The sequence below is a fragment of the Petaurus breviceps genome, unplaced genomic scaffold, assembly GCF_028583685.1.
Source record: "Petaurus breviceps papuanus isolate PSGF00001 unplaced genomic scaffold, PetGlider_PUasm1.0 131, whole genome shotgun sequence".
Lineage (NCBI taxonomy): Eukaryota > Metazoa > Chordata > Mammalia > Diprotodontia > Petauridae > Petaurus > Petaurus breviceps.
This window is the reverse complement of record NW_027185674.1, coordinates 1331820-1353660: the sequence shown is the minus strand read 5'-3', so window position 1 is coordinate 1353660 and position 21841 is coordinate 1331820. Positions and strand designations below refer to the sequence as shown.

Here is a 21841-nt window from a genome sequence, read left to right as displayed (position 1 = left end):
GCTGTGCCACCTGGCCGCCCCTCACAGGGAAGCACCTTTACCCTTACACAAATAAAATGAACTGGGCCAGCTAAGGCATAACTATGAGGTTGAGGAAATGGTTTATCTCTGGCCTCTCCAACCCCCTGTTTGTGTTCCCTTTTGGTTTCCCACCACATTTCTGTTCTGCCTCACTTTCCCCTGCCTCTGCCAGTCAGTCAATAAACAATGAGTGTGTGCCAGACACTAGGCTAAGCACTCGGGAGATGAAAAGAAGCAAAGGCCAGTCCCTGCCCTCAAGGAGCTCACAAGCTAATGGGGGGAGGGGACAAAAACCAAGCCAACAAATATGTACCAAAAAAGCTATTTACGGGATAAATAAGAAATAATCAACAGAAGACAGGCACTAGAAGTAAGAGGGGTTAGGAAAGGTTTCCCAGACAAGATGAGATTTCAGCTGGGACGAAAAGGAAGCCAGGGAATCCAGCATGTGAATGGACATGTGGAGATGAGGAGGGAGAGCCTTCCAAGAATGGGGACTAGCTAGGGAAAATGCCCAGAGCCAAGAGATGGAGTGTCTTATTTGTGGAATGGCCAAGAGGCAGGCATCACTGTACTGGGTGGAAGAAAACTGGAAAGGCAGAAGGAGGCTAGGTAATGAAGGGCTTTGAAGGTCAAATGCAGTATTTTGTATTTGATCCTGGAGATAATAGGGAATCATGGGAATTTAACTGAGTAGGAGGATAACATGGTCAGATCTGCCCTTCAGGAATATCATTTTGGTGACTGGAGCAGCAAGAGCCTTAAGGTAGGCACCAGGAAGCTATTAGGACAGTACAGGCTTGAGGTAATGAGGGCTTTCACCAGGGTAGTAGTGAGGTCAGAGGAGGGAAGGGGGTGTATTTGAAAGATATTGCAAAGTTGAGGTTGACAGGCCTTGGCAATAGCTTGGATATGGGGTATGGGGGGTGGGACGCAGTCAGAGATGGGTAAGAGTCCATAATGACTCCTAGCTGTAAGCCTGAGGGACAAGGACACTGGTAGTGCCCTTTATCTCAGGAGCCCAGTACCATCTTGCTTACCCTTACCAAAAGTAGTACAATAAAATGGGTACTGGACAGGGAGACTCAGGTACTGGGTACAAATCCCAGCTCTGTACCTAGGACATGTGTGATCTTCAGTAATCAATCACTCAACAAGAAATTATAGCATACTAGGCAGTGAGTATTCAGGAACATAAAAAGAAACATTCTCTTACATTTTGAGGGGAGAGAGGACACATACAACCACATACAAAATATATATCAAATAAACATAAGGTAATTTTTCAAGGGGAGGGACTAGCAGCTTGGGGGAGGGGAAGGAGTAAAATTAGGAACATCTTCATGCAGGAGATAGTGTTTGAGCTTAACTCTGAAGGAAACTAGAGATTCCAAGAGTCCAGGAGGGAATTATTCCAGGGATGAAGGAAGCCTGAACGAAGGTACCAAGTGTTTTGTGTAAAGAATAGCAAAGAGCTTAGTCAGACTGGATCAGCTAGTACCAAGAGAGCACGAAGGGGAACAATGTACAAGGAACCTGGAAAACTAAATGGGTGGCAAGTTGTGAAGGATTTTAAATGCTAAACGGAGGAGCAGCTACTGATGCCAAGGATGAAGAACTTTGGCAGCTTGTGTGGAGGGTATGAATTGGACAAAAGGAAGAAGAAATGGGAAAACAAATTAGGAGCCGTTACACTAAAGGAAAGCAGTAGATAAGGACCTGAACTAGGCTGGTAGCTCTGTGAGTAGAGAGAAAGGAATGGACCGGTGAGATTTTTATGGAGGTATTATTGGAAAGATTTGCAGAACTAAGTCAACCCACCTCTTTGGGATTCAGTGTTCACATCAGCAAAACAAAGAAATTAGATGACCTCTAAGGTGCCTCTTTTGTTACTATTCTAAATCTATGATCCTCTTTTAATCAGAATAGGAAAGGATGTCCAGGTATCACTTATACTACAAAATGTAATTCACTCACACCAATGTGCTACCTCTTCCTAACATTTACATGATTAAGCTTTCTCCTTAATTATAATTATATGTAAATATAATTGTATTGATTATATAATTAACCATATAATTATAATATCCCCTTTTATTGTAAAGCTCACTTCTGTGTTAGAAGAAACTTCAGAAGATAGTAGGTTGGTTGGAAGGTTATTCTTTTAAATATGAAATTCTTTCTCCTTGCTCCTGAATTCATCATACGAGGTTGGCCCTGAATGCAACTTCCTCTTCGGTCATTTTAGGGTTCCTTTTTTGGAGGAAGATGGCCAGAAGGGGAAATATGAATAACTTGGCCCTCCTCTCCAGAGCCCACTCTTGTGGAGCTCCACTCCCATGCAGTGTACAGCCCATATCCTGATAAGAGTTTTCAGAATCCTTAAGTTTTTCAATGCACAAAGAGGGGTTGAGAGGAAGGGGAGAATTAGGGAAGTAGCAGGGACAGCTATTTCAGGAAGTCAGCACTGGGGGTGGGGGTGGGGAAGAAGAGGTCAAAGGGCATAAGATGTCTAGTAACATGAATATCAGCAGGTATGTGAGTGGGGAAGATTACACATGTGAACACACACTAATTATAGATACAGAAGAACTAACAGTGAGGAGAGAAGAACCAAAAATGTGGTTTGTCTGTATCAAAGTAAATAGTAATTATAGTCATTTCTGTGACCTGCTTACACAATAAAGATTCTATATGTGCCTGATTAACTCTGTTCAAAGTTCGATGTGATTATAATAGTTAACTCCTTACATCCACGCTCAGACTTAATACTGAAGACCGTTCCCTGAAGTAACACGACCATTAGCAAATAAAATGATGAGCAGAACCACTGGTCAAGGATACCAAGGGAGCTACTAAATGGTGGCTGAGGCAAGCTAAGTAGCCATCTATCCAGCGGCCTTCCTTACCGGCTGCTCCGCTCTCTGAGAGCACAGGGTCACAGATGTAAGACTGAAAGGGACCTTACAGGCCATTCAGGCCAATTCGTTCCTTTCACAGATGGAGAAACTGAAGCTGAGATTACATCACTTGCCCAGGATCACACATGAAGCCATTTGAGGCAGGATTCAAACTCAGGTCTTACTCCAAGTGCAGAACTCTGTCTATGTACCACCTAGTCCTAACCTTCAGGGAAAAGAAAGGGAATCCTGGATCTGAAAATTCCATCTGAATGTGAAGAATAATAACCATAATCCACAATGACATACATAGTACCCTTCAGCTGACAAAGAGTTTTCCTTACAACAACCCCAGAAAGTGGGTAAGGTGGGTATTATTATCCCCATTTTGCAGACAGAGATTGACACTGGAGGTTGGCATTTAATAAAAGCTTGCTGAATCAATCAAAAGTTCCCATAACTAGGAAGTGGAAAAACCAGGCCTTGAAACCAAGATTTTAGACTTGGTATCCAGTGCTTTTGACTATATCTGTCGCCTCTCTATTACAAGAACTCACTTAAAACAGTCAGATTTTTCATGCCAGAGAGAAAAAAGATGAGGTGGAGTTTGGCCAGCAAGAAAATTGTGCCACTCTAATTTCATTCTCCTTTTTTGTTCTGATAGGATAACAAGCTTAATGGATTAGAAGTTTAGCCTGAATAAAGCAAGGGAGACCAAAGCTCCATTAAATATTGGATATGGGGATTCATGCTAGCTTCAGGCAAAGGAGAGAGAGACAGAGACAGAGACAGAGAGAGAGAGAGACAGAGACACAGAGAGAGAGAGACAGAGACAGAGAGAGAGAAAGAGACAGAGACAGACAGACAGAGAGAGACAGAGAGACAGACACAGAGAGAGACTACAGTGAATCAGAGAAACCCCTGCTGAGCAGAGCCAATTCTTGAAAAGCTCAGCACTGTGTTTTAGGGACCCTAACTGAAAGAGAATTTAGAGATCTTTAGAACAGAATCGCTCATTAGAAGATTTCTATTGTCCAGAGTTCGGTTTTGACTTCTATTTTGTTTTCCTCAGTAGAAGGGGCCAGCTCTGCCACTTACTGCCTGCATGACCACTTCTCTGGGCCTCAGTTTCCTCATCTGATAAAATAAGAAGTTTGGGCTAAACAGCCTCTGAAGTCTTTTTCAGCCCCATGATTATGATCCTATGAGGGGAAGTGTAGATTGTCACACTCTTGGAAGGGGCAGGGGGGGGGGAAGGAGCAGTATTCGTACGTCTTCCACTTTCCCAAGTTTTCTGCGTAGTAGCTGTGTCTTAAGAGAATGAGGCAACCTGCTCTGAGTCAGAAGTTCTTAGCCTTTTTGTGTGTCATGGAATCCTTTGATAGTCAGTGAAGCCCATAAAACCATTTTAAGAATAATGTTTTTAGTTTAATGCGAATGTATAAGTAGAACCTATATCAGATTACATACTATCTTAGGAAGGAGGGCAGAGGAGGGAGGGGGAGAAATTTGGGAACTCAAAAGCTTGTAGAACTGAATGTGATAAGCTAAAAATAAATAATTTTTAAAAAGAATAATGTTTTTAAATGCATAAAATAAAATGCATAGGATTACAGAGGAAGCTAATTATATTGAAATATAGTTAACAACATACTGAAAAATAAAGGTCAAGAAACGCAGCCTTAAATGAACCCCTTTGGACCTTTATTTCATTAAAGTGTCTGACACAAGGATTACTTCATTACCTTGGTATCAGGACCCAAACTGATATGATACAGAAGCTTTTTTTCTTTTTTAAAGGCAGCAACAACTGAAAAAAAATGATTCCTTCCTTTGCTAGTGCTATACAGAGTGAAGCATGCTGGTTTTTTTTTTGCTATTTCTTACTTTTTTCTTTTTTCATTCTTTTTTTATTCGAGTTTTCTTGTACAGAATAAGTAATATGAAAATGTTTTATATGATTGCCCATGTATAAACCACATTGAATTGCTTGCCATCTCAGGGAAGGAGGAGGGAAAAGAAGGGAAGGATAGAATTTGGAACTCAAAACCTTTTTAAAATGGTAAAAATTGTTTTAACATGTAATTGGGGAAAATATTATAAAAAAACAAAAAGAGAAAGAACTGGACCAATGACCAATCATGCAACTAAAAATATAGAAAAGCAACAAATCATAAGTCCCCCCAAAGAACATCAGAAAATCAAAGAGATAAATGACATTTTTTTTGAAAAATTACCAAAAATAGAGCTATAGCCAAGATTTTCCAATGTTCTACCACCACACACGTATCTCTAATGCAATCTGATGGTAGAGAGAAAAGGAGAGCCAAGACTGCCCATTTTTTCATTCCACCACTATTTATTAAGTGCCTACAAAGTACAAAACCTCAACTAAAGTTGTAACCTGGATGAGACCCTGAGTTCTTACAGGATATGCTAGGAACATAAGAGTTCTGGCATCTCTTAAACCAAGACATGAAGGTTTGAGGACGGATTGTGAGTCTGTCATCTGAAAAACAATCTGGCTAAGGTCAGAGAGACCCACCATCAGACTGCTAGTCACAGTATGACCCTGGAATTAAGAAACTAAGCCATGGGATAACTGCAGCTGCAGTCCAGGAATGCCCAGACTGCTAGACTTGGAGTCAGGAAGACCTGGCCTCAGATACTTACTAGCTGTGTATCCCTGGGCAAGTCCCTTAACCCTGTTAGCCTCAGTTTCCTCATCTGTAAAATGAGTTAGAGAAGGAAGTAGCAAACCGCTCTAGTGTCTTTGCCAAAAACACAACAAATGGGATCATGAAGAGTCAGGCATGACTGAAATGACTTAACAACAATATACATACATAATATGCATACATATTTATCTTGTATGTACAATATTTTGCATGTTATTAGAATTAGAATTTGAACTCCTTAAGGGTAGGGAACTCCAGTTTTAGCTTTCTTCAAACCCTTAAGCATTTAGCACAGTGCCTGAAGCATAGTAAACTCTTAATAAATGCTATGGGTTTTATGAAGGGGAATGTTATTGAACAAGGTTGGCACAGTAGGTAGGAGCCAGATTGTACAGGGGCTTAAACACTAGGTGAAGGAGTTTTCGTTTATTCTAGAGTTAATGAGAGCCACAGAAGGTTTTTGAGCAGGGAAGTGACAGCCAGATCTGTGCCTTGGGAAGATTAGGTTGTCTGTTGTGTTGGGACTTGGAAAGGAGGCAGGCTAGAAGCAGAGAGACTAATTAGAAGACTACTCCAATGGTGCATAGGAGCACATTAATGAGGTCCTCATCTAAGGTGGGGACAATATATATCAGTGCAGAGGAGAGGCCAGATGAAAAGATGTTTTGGAAATAGAATCCAGAAGTCTGATGGGATAGTGGGCATGAGATGTTCTTCTTCTTGTTCATCTTGTTCATTCTTGCAGAGGACAAATGACATGATGGGCTCATGTCTGACTTGTACACGAACTGGATTTAAGTGAAGGAGGGCTGTGCAACGTCATCAGCCTTACTTTCTCCTCCAGGGTCATCAGAGGCCAGCGGTAAGACAAAAGTTAAGATGACTGGTCCTGGCTAGGCATGAGAACAGGAAGGGTCAAAAGTGACTCTGAGTTAAGGAACCAGGGGGACTGGGAGAATGGCAGGGCCTTCATCAGCAAGGACATTTGCAGGAAAGGCAATTGAGCAAGATAATCAGTAGTATTTGACAACCCAACTCAAATACCACCTTCCCTGATACCTTAAAATGGCAGAACTAGGAGTAATGGGTGGATATAGCAGGGAGACAAACTTAAGCTTGATATGAGGGAGAAATTTATAATAACAACTATGGGACTATGCTAGGAGGCAATGGGGCCCCTTTTCACTAGCACAAGATAAGTCTGGATGACCACCTATCAGAGAGTTGGTAAATGAGTTTCTTTTTCAAGTATGGCTTAGACAAAATGTCCACTGAGATTCATTCAACTCTGAAATTCTATGCTTTACTGAGAGGTCATTACTAATCAATAATAAATAACCCAAAGTACTGCTTCTGTCTAGCCTATTTCTAAAGAGCCTTGCTCTCAGAAGAACCAGAGGCAAATCTTTCCCCATCTCTTTCCTGTATCAGACCAAACGTTGTCTAACTTCTCAGTGCCTCCATTCTCTCTTTTTAAAATGGAGATGACAATGCCTATTTATAAATATAATTGAAACATTATTATATCAATATGCTTTTTCTTTTTAGAAAATGATGAGAGGGATTATTATATATATTTTTTTACATTTTTTCCCAAAAATCCCTCACCCCCATGACCAATGTCCTTAAAGCTTCTCATCTCCTTCAGCCAGAATTTGCCAGGCAGGTCTCTAGGAAACTTATAATGACTGGCTTATGCCAGGAATCTTGGGTATTCCCAAAGCAAACATTATTTAGAAATTGTTCTGGCTGTGGAAACACCCAGGGACAAAAAAGGGAGTAGGGAATCCAATCATTTTCAAATCATCCAGGAGTTAAGAGAGATTTGTCATGTAAGGAATAGAATGACTTTGGAGACCTCTCTGGAACTTTGGGAAATTGAGTAAGGAAACAATGGGCAGTGAAACTTGGGATGATTAAATCTCTCTGTGTTTGAGAAGCTTTCTGAGGCTGGAAGCCAATAAGGAAAAGGCTTTAATGCTAAGCTGAACGAAGGAGCTGGGATCCTGAGGGCCAGGAGAGTACTGCTAGAGTAGGTCTGATGGTTTCTGGCAATACTATGAAATATATAGTAAGTCCCTTAAAATAGTTAAGTTCAGATATAAACCTTAAGGCACAGTAAACAGTCTCAATAATAATAAGCTTGCATTTGTATAGTATTTGAGGCTTTGCAAAGCACTTTACATGTTATCTCATTTTATTCTCAAACTGCCCTGGGAGGTGTTATTATCATCCCCGTTTTCCAGATGAGGAAACAGAGGCTGACAAAGGTTAAGTGACTTACCCAGGGTCACGGTGTTAATAAGTGTCTGAGGCCGGATTTGAATTCAGTTCTTCCTGACTCCAAATCTATTGTACTCTATGTACAATCTCTCAACTCTCCTGCCTTCTTGAGTTAACATCCAATCTTTCTCTGATCTTTTATTGTCCCAACTACTTGAAGGAACTGTCTACATTCAATGAAGCTACCTCTTTCATCATTCCTTTGTCCTTTTGAACCTTTCACTCCATACTACTGAAGTTCCCCTCCTTTGAAGACACCAATGACTTTCTAATGATTAAATCCAATGTTCCCTTTCTACATTCTTAATTTAATTGACTTCACTGCAGCTTTTGATACTGTTGACTATCTTCCTTCTGGAAAGTCTCTCTTCCTCCCTTGGTTTATAGGAGGAAAACATCAAATCCTCAAAAAAGCATTTGGTTCCTTTTTTTTTTAATTGAAAGACCTGGGTTCTAATTCTGACTTTAACACTGACTAGCTGTATGACTTTGAACAAATTATTCCCCATCTCTGGGCTTCATTTTTCTCAACTGTAAAAGTGAAAGGATTAAGGCCAGCTAACATCCCTACCAGCTCTATCTCTAACAAATGCATAGGCTACTTTCTGTAGTTTTTCAATCACTCTTGTTCTCCCCTTCACCAGCTCTTCTTGTCTTCTAGTAAGTAGCTGTTCCTTAAAGCCCCCTTTTTTTTCTCTAGGCTCCTTGGGTAGACCTCCTTCATTTCCACAGCTTCAACTATTATCTCTTAGCAGATGACCCCTAAATCTATCTATCTATCTATCTCTCTCTCTCTCTCTCTCTCTCTCTCTCTCTCTCTCTCTCTATCTATCTATCTATCTATAACTCTCATTATTTGTACAAATCCTAGATTCATTCTTTCTGAGTTCAAATCTGATCTCAGTCACTTCCTAGCTGTGTGACCCTGGGCTAGTCACTTAACCCTTTTTGCCTCAATTTCCTCATCTGTAAAATGAGCTGGAGGAGGACATAGCAAACCACTCTAGTATCTTTGCCAAGAAAACTCCCAAACAAAGTCACTGAGAGTCAAAGACAACTAAACGCCAACAACGAAAGTGAGGGCTTCGACAGGTCAAGAGGAGGGCATTTCAGGGAAAAGGAACAACTTTAGCAGAGGCAAAGAGATCTGAGCCAGTATGCTTGATTCTTGGCTTGACCCCTCTGGGTCCCTAAGGCTTGCAGAGGACTTTGCTCCTTACCTGGGAGGGCAACTTTGAAGTATAAATTAATATGCCCATATGCCTCCCTCCTCTGAATAATGGGCCCTTTCTACTACAATAAAATGTTTCCCACATTTGTCAAGATTAATCTAAGTAGGGCTCGTTATGAAGAGCTTGTCAGGACTTTAATGATGATTAGTGGCACCTCTTCTGGAAGAGAGATTTGGGACCATGAATCATTTGCATAACCTCTGAGTAATTAGAGCAACCTCAGAGTCCTTAGATTAGCAAAATGTGTTTTGACATATACATATAAATACACATATATGCAGAGATATACTGAGAATATATGTGTGTGTGTGTATACACGCCTTCTTTAAATAGTCCCTGCCACAGACACCAAAACCTGAGGCCTCTGGTAATTACACTGGGAGAGTTCTCTCATACACTGGAAGTTCCCAAAAGGTGAGTTGTGTTTTGGGTTTCTTTTAAAAGTAATTTACCAACAACCGTAACAGGTTTAAAATCTTGTTAAGTCAAGAAAGACTCAGCCAAATTAATTGAGAGGTAATATGTGTTCTCCAACTGGTGCAAATGAAGATATATTCTCTGAACTTTAAGATCGCCAGGCTTGCTTTGTTGTACTTTTCCTGCCTCAAGAAAGAGTAATGTGAAGCCGTGTTACACTCCAGGGGCCATCCATCCTCCACCACGTGAGAGAGGAGACAGCAAATAGCATGGGCACATGGTGAGTTACAACGCACCCCACAGAAAGCGACCAGACTGTTACTTGAAAAGGGGAAATATCTTTATGCTTTAATGGATAGGTTTAGAAAACATAAAACACAGCTCAACTCCAAATGTGCTGATGTCAAGCACTCAGCCAGGAGGAACTAACGTGGCTGGCCACTGTGCAACCTTGTAGAAATCACAGCCCCTCCCAATACTTCTGTACGTGGAGGCCTGTTCAAAAGGTCTGCTTGGTGGCACAGGGAACTCAGTAGGCCTGGGAGGTCTGAGGTCCCAGTCCAAGTTTTCATTTTCTGGCTCTGCCACTTACTGTGAGTTAAGTGACTTAAGCCTAGAGGAGCAGCAGTGTGGTCTGTCCACCAGCATTAAATGCTTACTGTATGCCAAGCGCTTTGTATCCTGAGGACAGAAGGAGAAAAAAAAGTGCCAGTCTCAAGGAGCTCCCAGTTTATTGGGAGATGGGGGGAGACAATGTGTAAACAACCAAGTACAAACAAGATATATGCTGGATTAATTGGACATAATCAATAGGGGGAAAGGCACTAAAATTGAGAAACTGGGAAAGGTTTCTTGCAAAAGGCAGGATGCCATATACACTCAATTAGTTATCTTACCCTACAAGAAAGTGAGGGGAAGGAAATAAGGAGGGATGATAGGAGGAAGGGCAGATTGGGGGAGAGGGGAGTTAGAAGTAAACACTTTTGAAAAGGGACTGGGTCAAAGGAGAAAATAGAATAAATGGGGGATGGGATAGGATAGAGGGAAATAAATATAGTTAGACTTTCACGATATAACTGCTACGGAAATGTTTTGCATAACTACACATGTATAACCTATATTGAATTGCTTGTCTTACCAATGGGGGTGGGTGAGGAAGGAAAAAGGGAGAGAATATGAAACTCAAAGTTTTAAAAACAAGTGTTAAAATACTATTTTTACACGCAACTGGGAAATAAGATATATAGGGAAGGGGGTATAGAAATCCATCTTGCCCTATTAGAAAGTTGTTGGGGGGGATGGGGAAGGATATAAGAGAAAACAGACTGGGGAAAGGGGCATTCAGTAGGCTTGCTATTTGGGGCTGGGGGTAGGGGAAAGACTGGGAGAAAAATTTGTAACTCAAAATCTTGTAGAAATGAATGTTGAAAACTAAAATTAAATAAATTGGAAAAAAACATTAAAAAATTAAAAAAATATATAAAACTCAATCCCTAAAAAAAAAATCCATCTTGTCCTACAAGAAAGTAAGGGGGGCATGGGGAATATAAGAGAGGGCGTCCTGGGAGAAAGGGTATTCGATATGCTTGCCATCTTGGGGTGGGGGGTAGGGGAGAGATGGGGAGAAAATTTGTAACTCAAAATCTTGTGGAAATGAATGTTGAAAATTAAAAATAAACTGTAAAAGAAAAAAAGGGCATAATTGCTAGCTGACATTTTAAGGAAGCCAGGGAACTATGTGATGGAGATAAAGAGGGAGAGTTCTAGATATGAGGGAACATAAAGTGTAAATGTCCAGAGAAAGGAGATGGGGTGTCATGCATAAGAGACAGAAAAAAGGCCAGAGTACATGCAGGAGAGTAAAGAGTAATAAGTCACAGTGGATAGAGCTCCAGGTCTGAAGTCAAGAAGACCATCTTCAGGGGCAGCTAGGTGGCACAATGAATAGAGCACCAGCCCTGGAGTCAGGAGAACCTGAGTTCAAATCCGGCATTAGACACTTAACACTTACTAGCTGTGTTACCTTGGACAAGTCACTTAACCCCAATTGCCCTGCCTCCCCCCCTCCAAAAAGAAAAAAAAAAGAAGACCTTCTTCCTGAATTCAAATCTGGTCTCAGACACTTACTAGCTGTGTGACCCTGGGCAAGAAACTTAACCCTGTTTGCCTCAGTTTCCTCATCTGTCAAATGAACTGGAGAAGGAAATGGCAAAGCACTCCAATATTTTTGCCAAGAAAACCCCAAATGGGGTCATGTAGAATTGGACATGACTGAGAAAAGACTCAACAATAAGAACAAGGTGTAAGACTAGAAAAGTCAGACAGAGCCAGTTTTCAAAGAGATTTAAAAGTCAAACAGAGGATCTTATATATGATGCTGGAGGTGAAAATGGGCCACTGGAATTAAGTGAACAAGGGAGTAACGTGGTCATATCTGAGGTTTAGCAAGAACATTTTGATATGTGACTAAGTGGATGATGGCCTGAAGCAAAAAGAGACCTGTTGATGGGGAGACAAAAAGAAGGCCATTGCAATACTCCAGTTATAAAGGGATAAGGGTCTGCAGTGGTAGAGGAGAAAATTGGGTAGATAGAAAAATGAAGTGAAAACAGAATAGTCAGGACTTGGCAACAGATTGGAAATGGGGGGAGGAATGAGAGGAGAATGAGGATGACACCTAGGTTGTGAGCCTGGGTAACAGGAAGGATAGCAGTGGCCTCAACAGCACCAGAGCACTCACGGGAGGGTCATGGAGGGGAGGGCAAGATGATAAGTTCAGTTTGAGATATCTACAGGACATCTAGATGGAATTCCAGATTTAGAGCTAGGAGAGACCTTGTAGGTCACCTAGTCTAACGCCTTTATTTTATAGCTGAAGAAACTGGGTCTCAGAAAAGTTAAGTGTCTTCCCTACTCTTACCCAGGTGGTAAAGTAGTAGAATGAGGAGGTAGTTAGTGCTTAATAAATGTTTCTTGACTTATTGTTGACTAAATCTTGGTCCTCGGTCTTTAAAGTTAGTGCTCTGCTTCTGTTTTCGCCCACTACACTATACTAGGTCATTTTATCATCTCTCAAATAGGAACAGTCATACTTGTAGTCTCATTATATAGCCCTTTAATGATCGGTCTGTAGCAGTCTTACCTACCTTATACTCTTCCCCAGGATCAACAATCCAGTTCCTTCTCATGTGACCAGACTGATCACCATCTTGTTTCACCTTCTTTCTATACTTGGTATATTTGAAAGAACATCTGATTTTAAATCAGAGCTTCAGTTTAAGCCTTGGCTCTAAGACTTTCTGTGTCTAGCCTGGGACACATGACATCACTTCTCTGGCCTTCAGTTTCCTCATTTCCAAAAGGAGGGGGTTGGAGTAGATGAACTCTGAGGTTCCTTCCAGCTCTGAATCCATGACACTATGATGCATTCCAGAATGGGCAGACTGGTCATGCGTTACAAAGACCTGGGTTTGACCTCCATAAATCATTGGCTTTTCTCTATATTACCAATGAAGCCCTGCAGGCAGAGTTAGATAAACTCCATTCAAAATAACCACAGGATGTGTAAAACGTTTTAGTGAGTTTTCCTGAAGTGGAGATATGATCGTGTCACCTTCTTAATAAACTCCAGCTAAACCTATTGCCTCCAGAATCAAATACAAAATGCTCAGTTTCCTTCTTAAGTCAGCTCTCTTTTACCTTTCCAGTCTTCTTACATTATTATTATTTTTTTTTTTTTTTGCTTTTTGAAGGGGGATAGGCAGGGCAATTGGAATTAAGTGACTTGCCTAAGGTCACATGGCTAGTAAGTGTTATATTTTACTCCCTGGCATTTACCTTTTGATCCAAGGACACTGGCTTCCTGGATGTTCCACAAACAAGAAGCTCCATTGCCCAGCTCCAGGAATTTTCTCTGACTGTAATACTCTCCCTCCTCCCCTCCTCCTGCTGAGCTCCCTGGCTTCCTTTAAGTCCCAACTAAAATCTCATCTTTTACTGAAACCTTCCCCAATCCCTCTTCATTGTAGTGCCTTCCCTCTGTTAATCATTTCCTATTTATCCTATATATAGCTTGCTTTGTATATATTTGTTTATGTGCTGTCACCCCCCCCCCATTAGACTGTAAGCTCTTTAAAGTTTTTGCCTCTTTTGGTACCCCTAATACTAAGGGTGGTGCCTGGTATACAGAAGGGGCTTAATAAAAGTTTAATGACTGGTTAGGGAAAGCAAACAAACAAAAGTCCTGGATCTGCTTGCTACTGAGTTTTTTTTAATTCTGCAAAAAGGGGTAAATAAACTTGTATGACCTATTCTTAAAGGGTTATTTTGAGGACAATGCTTTGTATAAAGTATTAAATAAATATAATTATCGATATCTTTCTTAAATTAGTTAACTGATTACTTTTCTTACCTTGGTAGCTAAATGATTCCTCAGACTCACAAAAGCCACAAAACAAAGCAACCCCCCCCTACAAAAAAAAAAGAAAATTGGCTCCACTGTTTCTCAGAATCTGGGTCAATTAAAATGAATAAGGATCAACAGGGATGAGAAAAGTCCATTCACAGCATCTTCAAGGTGGCAGTGGTTCAATTGGAACTAAAGTCCTTCCCAAGAAAACAAGCTGTGAAAGGGCATGTAAAATAGAAATTATTTGTAAATTGGAAATACATAAAAAAAAAAACAGACATGATCTGCCTTGCTCACATTCCTAGAGGTAGCCATCAGGAAAATTCTAGTGATTTCCTAGAGAAGAGACCTCCAAAATGGGAGTTCTGCCATGACCCTCCCTACCCTGTATGATGCATGATCAAAAAGAGGGTGGGATGAAGGCTTGCTTCCCATCCTGCCCATGGCACTGGGTGTTGTTCCATCTGGGCAGTTATCACCTAACTGACCCTGGGACACATAATGGCAGCTTTGCTGGTACCACTGGGGAAATTAACCGTATTAATCCCAGTATTCACCCCGAGACTGTGACAGTCACCCTTTGGAAGACTAGTTAAGAACCTCAGCCTTTTTGTTTTAGGTGGATGAGTGAGTTGATATTAGGAGGATTAGGAATTTAGGATTAGGAGATAGAGATGACCACATCATCAACCTATTCCTTAATTTTTTTTTCTTTTCTTTTCTTGTCTCTTCCTTCCTTCTTTCTTTTCTTTCTTTGGAGACAATCAGGGTTAAGTGACTTGCCCAGGGTCATAGAACTAGTAAATGTCTGAGATCAAATTTGAACTCAGGTCATCCTGATTCTAGGGCCAGTGGTCTGTCCACTGCATCACCTAGCTGACCCCAACCTATTCCTTAAGCACCAGTGACAGCTCTAGGATCAAATAAAAACTCTTTCTCTGTTAGGCATTCAAAGTCTTCATAATCTGGCCTCAATCTACATTTCCTTCTTATTATATATTCTTCTCCTCTATCCACTCTATGGCATAACTAAACTGCCCTTTTTGCCACGTGTCATACTCATAATAAAACAACAATTAGATATCTAAATATGAACAGGAAGTTAAGCTAAGATACCACCCATTAAGCGTAATCATGTAGAAATGTATTTCTATTATGTTATATTATATATAATATATTATAATGTAATATATACTATACATAATATGATATATATTATGTGTCATATAATATATATACATTAATGTAAGTTAAATGTATTTCTATTAAATTCAATTTCTTGAATTGAAATTCGAGAATACTCACTTTTGCTTGTTTTTGTATTGTACACATTGAAAATCTCAGAGAAATATGACTTGCTGAAAAGCTATTATGTTCAGTGACTACACTGACCTAATTATTTGATTATTGTATTGTGTATTTTTCAATAAAAGAAGTTATCTAAAAATGAAATTTACCTGCTTAGCTAGCTACATTGATCCAACCAGATAATTTAATTGCTAGCAGCTAATTATTATTTACAAGTCTGCAATAGCCCCTAGGACATACACATTGCAAGTGATTAAGCATATTTAATCACATTTATCTCAAGAGCAAAAAGGCGTTTTGTACCATCAATAATTAAAACAATTTTTAAAAAGTTTATTTTGGGGGCAGCTAGGCAATGCAGTGAATAGAGCACCAGCCCTGGAGTCAGGAGGACCTGAGTTCAAATCTGGCCTCAGACACTTAACACTTACTAGCCATGTGACCTTGGGCAAGTCACTTAGCCCCAATTGCTTTGATTTCCCCCCTCCAAAAAAAAACAAAAAACCCGTTTATTAGAAAAATCTCTATTTGTGTATTTTATAAGATACATAATAAAAAAATAAAGTGGTGGCTAAGTGGTGCAGTGAATAGAGCATCAGCCCTGAAGTCAAGAGGACCTGAGTTCAAATCCAGGCTCAGACACTTAACATACTTACTAGTCAGGTGACTTTGGGCAAGTCACTTAACCCCAACTGCCCTCCAAAAAAATTAAAAAAAAAAAGATACATAATATATCAACACAATAGTACAAGCATATAATTTATGAAAAAGCACATATACATATATTAGCGATGTGTAATCTAACTTTTATTTTTTGCTGATACTCATTGAGTACTCTTTGACCACTGCTTAAGAATAACAAAAGCTAATGTTTCTGACAAACCCGGTTAAGCTCCTACTTAGTCACAGATAAAGCAGATAGAGATGACTTAGCTTCCATATACTACACCTCATAGACCAACATTTTGGATATCTCTCTTCCTCCCAATTCTCCCTCTATCAGCCCAGATTTCAACCCTCCAAATTCTATCCAGGAAAAACATTTGGCTAAGGAACAGTAGGTGTGGTTTTATATAAAGCAACCAGCTATTGTCTATGTAATCAGCCCCTTTCCCTCCCCTTTGTTATGGTCAACTTTGCTGCTATCTCTAAGATACATTAAAAGTCAGTGTGGAATCCCATAAGGAATCAAAAGTCTGAGTTATGTGAAAAGGCTTATTTTGGGGGTTCTCTGAGACCTGAATTTCTGTCTTTCTTTCCCCATGTAACATTCAAAAGCCCCTCCATCAATGTTATGATCTTTTCATATGTCCTAGGAACACACTACAGTCCTGTCTAATTCCCTCCAGGGGATTCTACATCACTTTTTGAAGTCAGACAAAAATGTTAGGTTTTACATGGTACACAGTAAGAATAGTTGGACTTAGAGTCAAGAAAACCTGAGTTCAAATTCTACCACAAACACTTACTAACCATCTGGGCAGTTACTTCATATGCCTACCTACCTACCTGTTTACTCAGGTGTAAAATGAGGGAAGTGGACCCAAAGCCCCGTAATGTACCTTCTGGCTCTAAAGCTGCAAGTGAAGAGCTTTGAGTTTTAATCCCAACGGTCTCTGAGTAGTTTTGTCACCTTGGGTAAGTCACAGCAACCCAGAGATCCCTGATTTCCTCATCTGAACAAAGAGATATGGAGAAATAGGGTAGAATCCCTTTTAATAACCCTAAAACTCTGTTCATCTTATTCACTTGGAATATCAGACTACTTAACTCCCATCTTACTCTCTCATTACTTTCAAGATGTTCAGAAGCATCATACTCCTGCTGCCTCTCTAGTCTGTGATGAACTTTTCCATTCTGACCCTATTGCATTAAAGAGACTTCCAATGAAACGTCCCTTTCACGTGTGTACTTGTGTGCACACATATACGTGAATTCCACCTTATAACATCTGTGGGATAATGTTAGTCTCATACAATAGGACCTTTTAATCCATGAGTCTGTTATTATATTTCTAGTAGAGGGGATGGACTCAATACTCATCCATCCTCATTCTCTCTTCAATTCCTCTATAATCAAGGACAAGATGGCCAGAATTAGAAATACCATTTATGGGCATGGACCTGAGCAAAACTAACTGGTCAACATGGAGACCAAACCCAAGATGAGGAGATATGGGTTTTAGTCCTGTCTCTATCACAAATAAATTTTACGTGGTCAAAGTTTTCTCTGTCAATACTTACAGAAATTAGTTCAGAGTATTCACTGCAAGGTCCGATACTGAAACGGAAGCTTAAATACTTTGTCCACATAATGAAAAGACAGCACTCATCAGAAAAGACTCTGATGTTGGGAAAGATTGAAGGCAACAGAAGGGGATGGCATAGGATGACATGGATGGACAGCATCATGGAAACAATGAACATGCACTTAGACAGACTTTGACAGACAGTGGAAGATAGAAGGGCCTGGCATGCTATGGTCCATGGGGTCACAAAGAGTCAGACATGACTGAATGACTGAACAACAATAATAACAACTTTCAGCATGTGATAGTAGAATGTGCCCTAACTTTGGTGCCACAAGGCCTGGGTTCAAGTCCTAACTCTGACACTTAATTTGTGTGACCTATGATCTGAAAAATGAGCAGATTGAATTAAATGACCTCTGAGGTACTTTCCCATTATAAATCTATGATCCTATGATTGTCACAGGTTAAAGAAGATGACACCCAACACCACTTTCAATCCTCACATTCTAAGATTCTATGATGCTAGCCTCAAAACCACCATTGAGTTTAAGGTCATTGGGTTTAGAGAAAGAAGGGACCATACAGATCATCTAAATTCAAGCCCCTCATTCTACAGATGAGGAAACTGACACCCAAAGACTTGTCCAAGGTCATACCAGACTAGTTAGTTAATCAATAAACATCTATTAAGAGCCTGCCATATGGCCAGCACTGTGCTAAGAGCTGGAATCAGGTCTGATAATTTTCCACAGATTCAGCAGAGTTTCCTTTAGTAACATCCCCAAACTCTGAGCTCTCAGATCAACAGGTCACCTATAGACCTTTGCTTTTGCTGTAGAGTCAGGAAGAAAGTATTCATCATAGAATCAGTCACAGCAAGTTAAGGATTGGGAGGGAAATCAGGGTCCATCTAGATTTACCTCATTCTCCCTCAACTCTCAGATTTTATTTACTTTGAACTAGTTTCCCAATAAAATTATCAAGTAGGGAGAAGGTAAAATGAGCGCTCGGCCCCTCCATCTTCTTTGCACCTTGTCCCCAGTGGCTGGAAAACTCTGCTTTATGCTCACAACTCTTCAGACTCCCATCCAAACTTATCTGCCCCTTCTCAAACCCTTAGGGCTTTATTATTAGATGATAAGAGCTAACTGAATAAACTAATTTATGCCTAGGATTGAATGTTCTGTAATGGCTTAATGTGTTGCCTCTCCCAGATAATCACATGCATTTTAATTCAATTGCTAGACCAAAGCAGCCATATCTTGCCTAGTGGGCCTGAGATCTTTAATAACAGGTAGGTGATCACTTATTCTGTCTAGGCAGGAGGTTGACTGGGACAGTTTAACAAACCCATTGGGCAGGGACTTGACACCTGACAGATCGCTTAAGACACATTTTGCTGCCACTCGGGAGTGCTGCATCTTATAGCAGATACAAAGGCATGTGTGGAAAAAAAGCAAAAAAAGGGAAAAAAAAAGGAAAAAAAAGCATAAAAATACCCAATGGAGGTAAATTCAATGGCATGCTAATGCTGCATCTGTTCGAAGTCTTCTTTCTATGTGTATACTATTATTCACAGTGGATACACTATTATCTACTAAGCTAGACCCTGAAATTACTCACGGAGGAATGATTTAAGTATCAACATAGAGGTCAGAGCATGAGGCCAGTCAGATAATAGTCTTTCTGAAGTCAGAAAAAATTCCCACTAGATGGAGCTGATTAATTAATTCTAGTCCTGTACCATCCCAGGCAGACAGCAGGAAACCTTCTCTCCCCTCCTGTCCTCCCCCAAGTATTGGGAAATTACTGCTTATGAGAGCCCTCAGTATATTGATGCAGAAGTCTGATCTCTTACTGGCAAGTGTAAGAAATAGTCTTCTTCATGCTCATTCCAGGCAGTAGGGAGAGAAGACAGGCACCACAGGACCGTGAGAAAGGTGGTAGAGCAGGAGTCAGAAGTTTCCGTCTTGGTTACAACCACTTATTAGCCAAATGATCTTAGGCATCATTTGAACCCCTTTCTGGGCCTCTCAGTTCCTTTGTCTGTAAATTGAATCCATCAACTGCCTTTATGTGCCATTACCATCATCAGTCTTTCCAAGAATGAAGGAACTTTGTATATCATCTGGACCAAAATTTAAGAATACCTCAAAGGACCAAACTGCATCATTCCAAGTATCTGGTCCTTATGCGTAGGACAACATTTTATTTCGTTCACTATTTGAAAAGATTTTTAGGAATATTGATAAGAAAGATACAGAAAAATTCAGGAAGTATGAAGTAGAAAATCCTAAATTTTATCAAATTTCAAGGGTTGAAAAAGTAGTAATTTGCTTCAACTGACATGCCTGGTACTACTGTTATTCAAACAGATAAAGAAACTGAGGGCCAGAGAGAGTCCTCTTCATCCCCTTTATTCCCTTTCTCCATGACCTCATTCCCATAACTTCAACCATCACATCCATGCAGAAAATTCCCCATTCGTATCTTCAGGGCTGAACCCTCCCCCAGTCTCTATTCTCTTGTTTCTAATTGCCTTCTGGCAGTCTTCACTTATCTCTCCTGCCACTTTCAGCCATCCTACACTGAACTTTCCCTCCTCGTCCTCCTCCTGACTTCCTTAATTCTTCTGAGGATACCCCCATTCTCTCAGTGACCAAAGCTTGAAACCTCAGTCACATCTTACTCTTCCCTGTCAATCACCTCTATATCAATCAATGTCAAATCCTGTTGAGTCTACCTCTGTAATAACTGCTTGTCCTTTCTTTATCTTTTCCCTTTTTTGGAGGGGGGAAGGCAAGGCAATTGGGGGTAAGTGACTTGCCCAAGGTCACACAGCTAAATGTGTCAAGTGTCTGAGGCTGGATTTTGAACTCGGGTCCTCCTAACTCCAGGGCTGGTGCTCTATTCACTGTGCCACCGAGCTGCCCCCTTTTCCTCTTTTCAATTTATATAGCCACCATAATAGTTCAGGCACTCATTACATCAAACTGACTTGCTATAGCCACCAAATGGTACAGCCATATCTGATCTCTGCCCTCTCCCACCTATTTTCCACACTGCTATCAAAGTCATCTTTTTAATAGAAAGGTCAAAGCATGTCACTCCTCTGCTCACAAACAATCTGTGACTCCCATCTTTACTCCTTAGTCTGCCATGCAGCAACTTCTTCTTTTTGGCTCCAACCTTATCACATACTATTCTAGTGAGACAGTACGCTTCCTCAACCTTGTTCTACCTGTTGCTGCCTTTGTGACTTTGTATGTATCACGCACCCCAAGCCTAGAATTCTCCCAGCTGCCATCTCTTCAAAAAGCCTCTCTTGATTTCATCCAATTACAAACGACTTCCTCTTTTTAAATCTTTCATACAATTGCTGAGACCCTTTTGTGCACCTGTCATATAAATCTCACCTTCTACAGGAAGCCTTTTCCAATTCCTCTTTATTCTAGTGCTTTCCCTCTGTTAATTATTTCCTGTTTAACGTGGGTAGTTTGTTGGTATTTATTTGTTTACTTGTTGTCTCCTCCTCCCATTAGATTAATGAGAAGAAATGTCTATTAACTGACTGATCATCATTATTTATGTTTTTGCCTTATCCTTCCCCTAGACTGTGAACTCCTCAAGGACGGGAACTATCTTCTTTCTTGACTTTATCTCCAGCATCTAGCACAATGAATTGTACATTTGTTTGCTAAATATTTATTAAATGGAATTAAAGCATATAAGGTCATACAGGAGGTCAACAAGCATTTATTAAGCACTTATTATGTACAGGAATTTTGTTAAGTTCTAAACAAAGAAAGCTTGAAGCTGATCCAAGCCTGAAACCCAGGTCTCCTGACTCACAAGTTCAGTGTTCTTTTCACTACGGAGAAATATGCTACAGTTTCCTGTCTATAACCAAATACTTTCAGCAACATAAACTCTGTCTTTCTAGAAAGATTACAGTTCACCTCACAGCACTGCTACTTGTCCTCTGGTCTTTTAGAAACTACTACAATTTCTCAGTCAAGATCACTGGCATATAGAGGTAACACCAACTTACAAAAGGCCTTTGTTCCCAGCATTGTAGTTTGTTTGAATCTCAGAATGCTTTGGCTTGTAGGAATAAAGTGCAGTAACAAGAATGCAGTTCAACTACCCTGGGGGTTAAGGTGGACTTTTGGGGACTGATCAGCTCCCACCACCCCCATTTATATTATTGATTCAACACAAAAACTCTACTGAATTAAAAAGTTCTAAGAAATTTGGAAATGGAGAGCACATCTACTTACAGAAGCCAAAGGAGTTGCTGGTCACCAATCAAAAAGGAAAATCTACCTATCTACCCCGCTTTT

The 21841-nt window shown here is 40.3% G+C and overlaps 1 protein-coding gene across 4 annotated transcripts in view; it reads right to left on the bottom strand.

Annotated features, from left to right (window-relative positions):
- The window catches only part of MYO5B (myosin VB), a 565409-nt gene that overhangs the window by 310437 nt on the left and 233131 nt on the right, over nucleotides 1-21841 (bottom strand). Inside the window, exon 1 of one of the 4 annotated variants that reach the window (XM_069104345.1) lies at nucleotides 12678-13666. The exons of the other annotated variants lie outside the window; for them this stretch is intronic. The gene's annotated coding sequence lies outside the window, so the exon portion shown is untranslated. Of the gene's footprint in view, nucleotides 1-12677; nucleotides 13667-21841 lie in introns of those variants that run through there. 4 annotated transcript variants of the gene reach the window in all.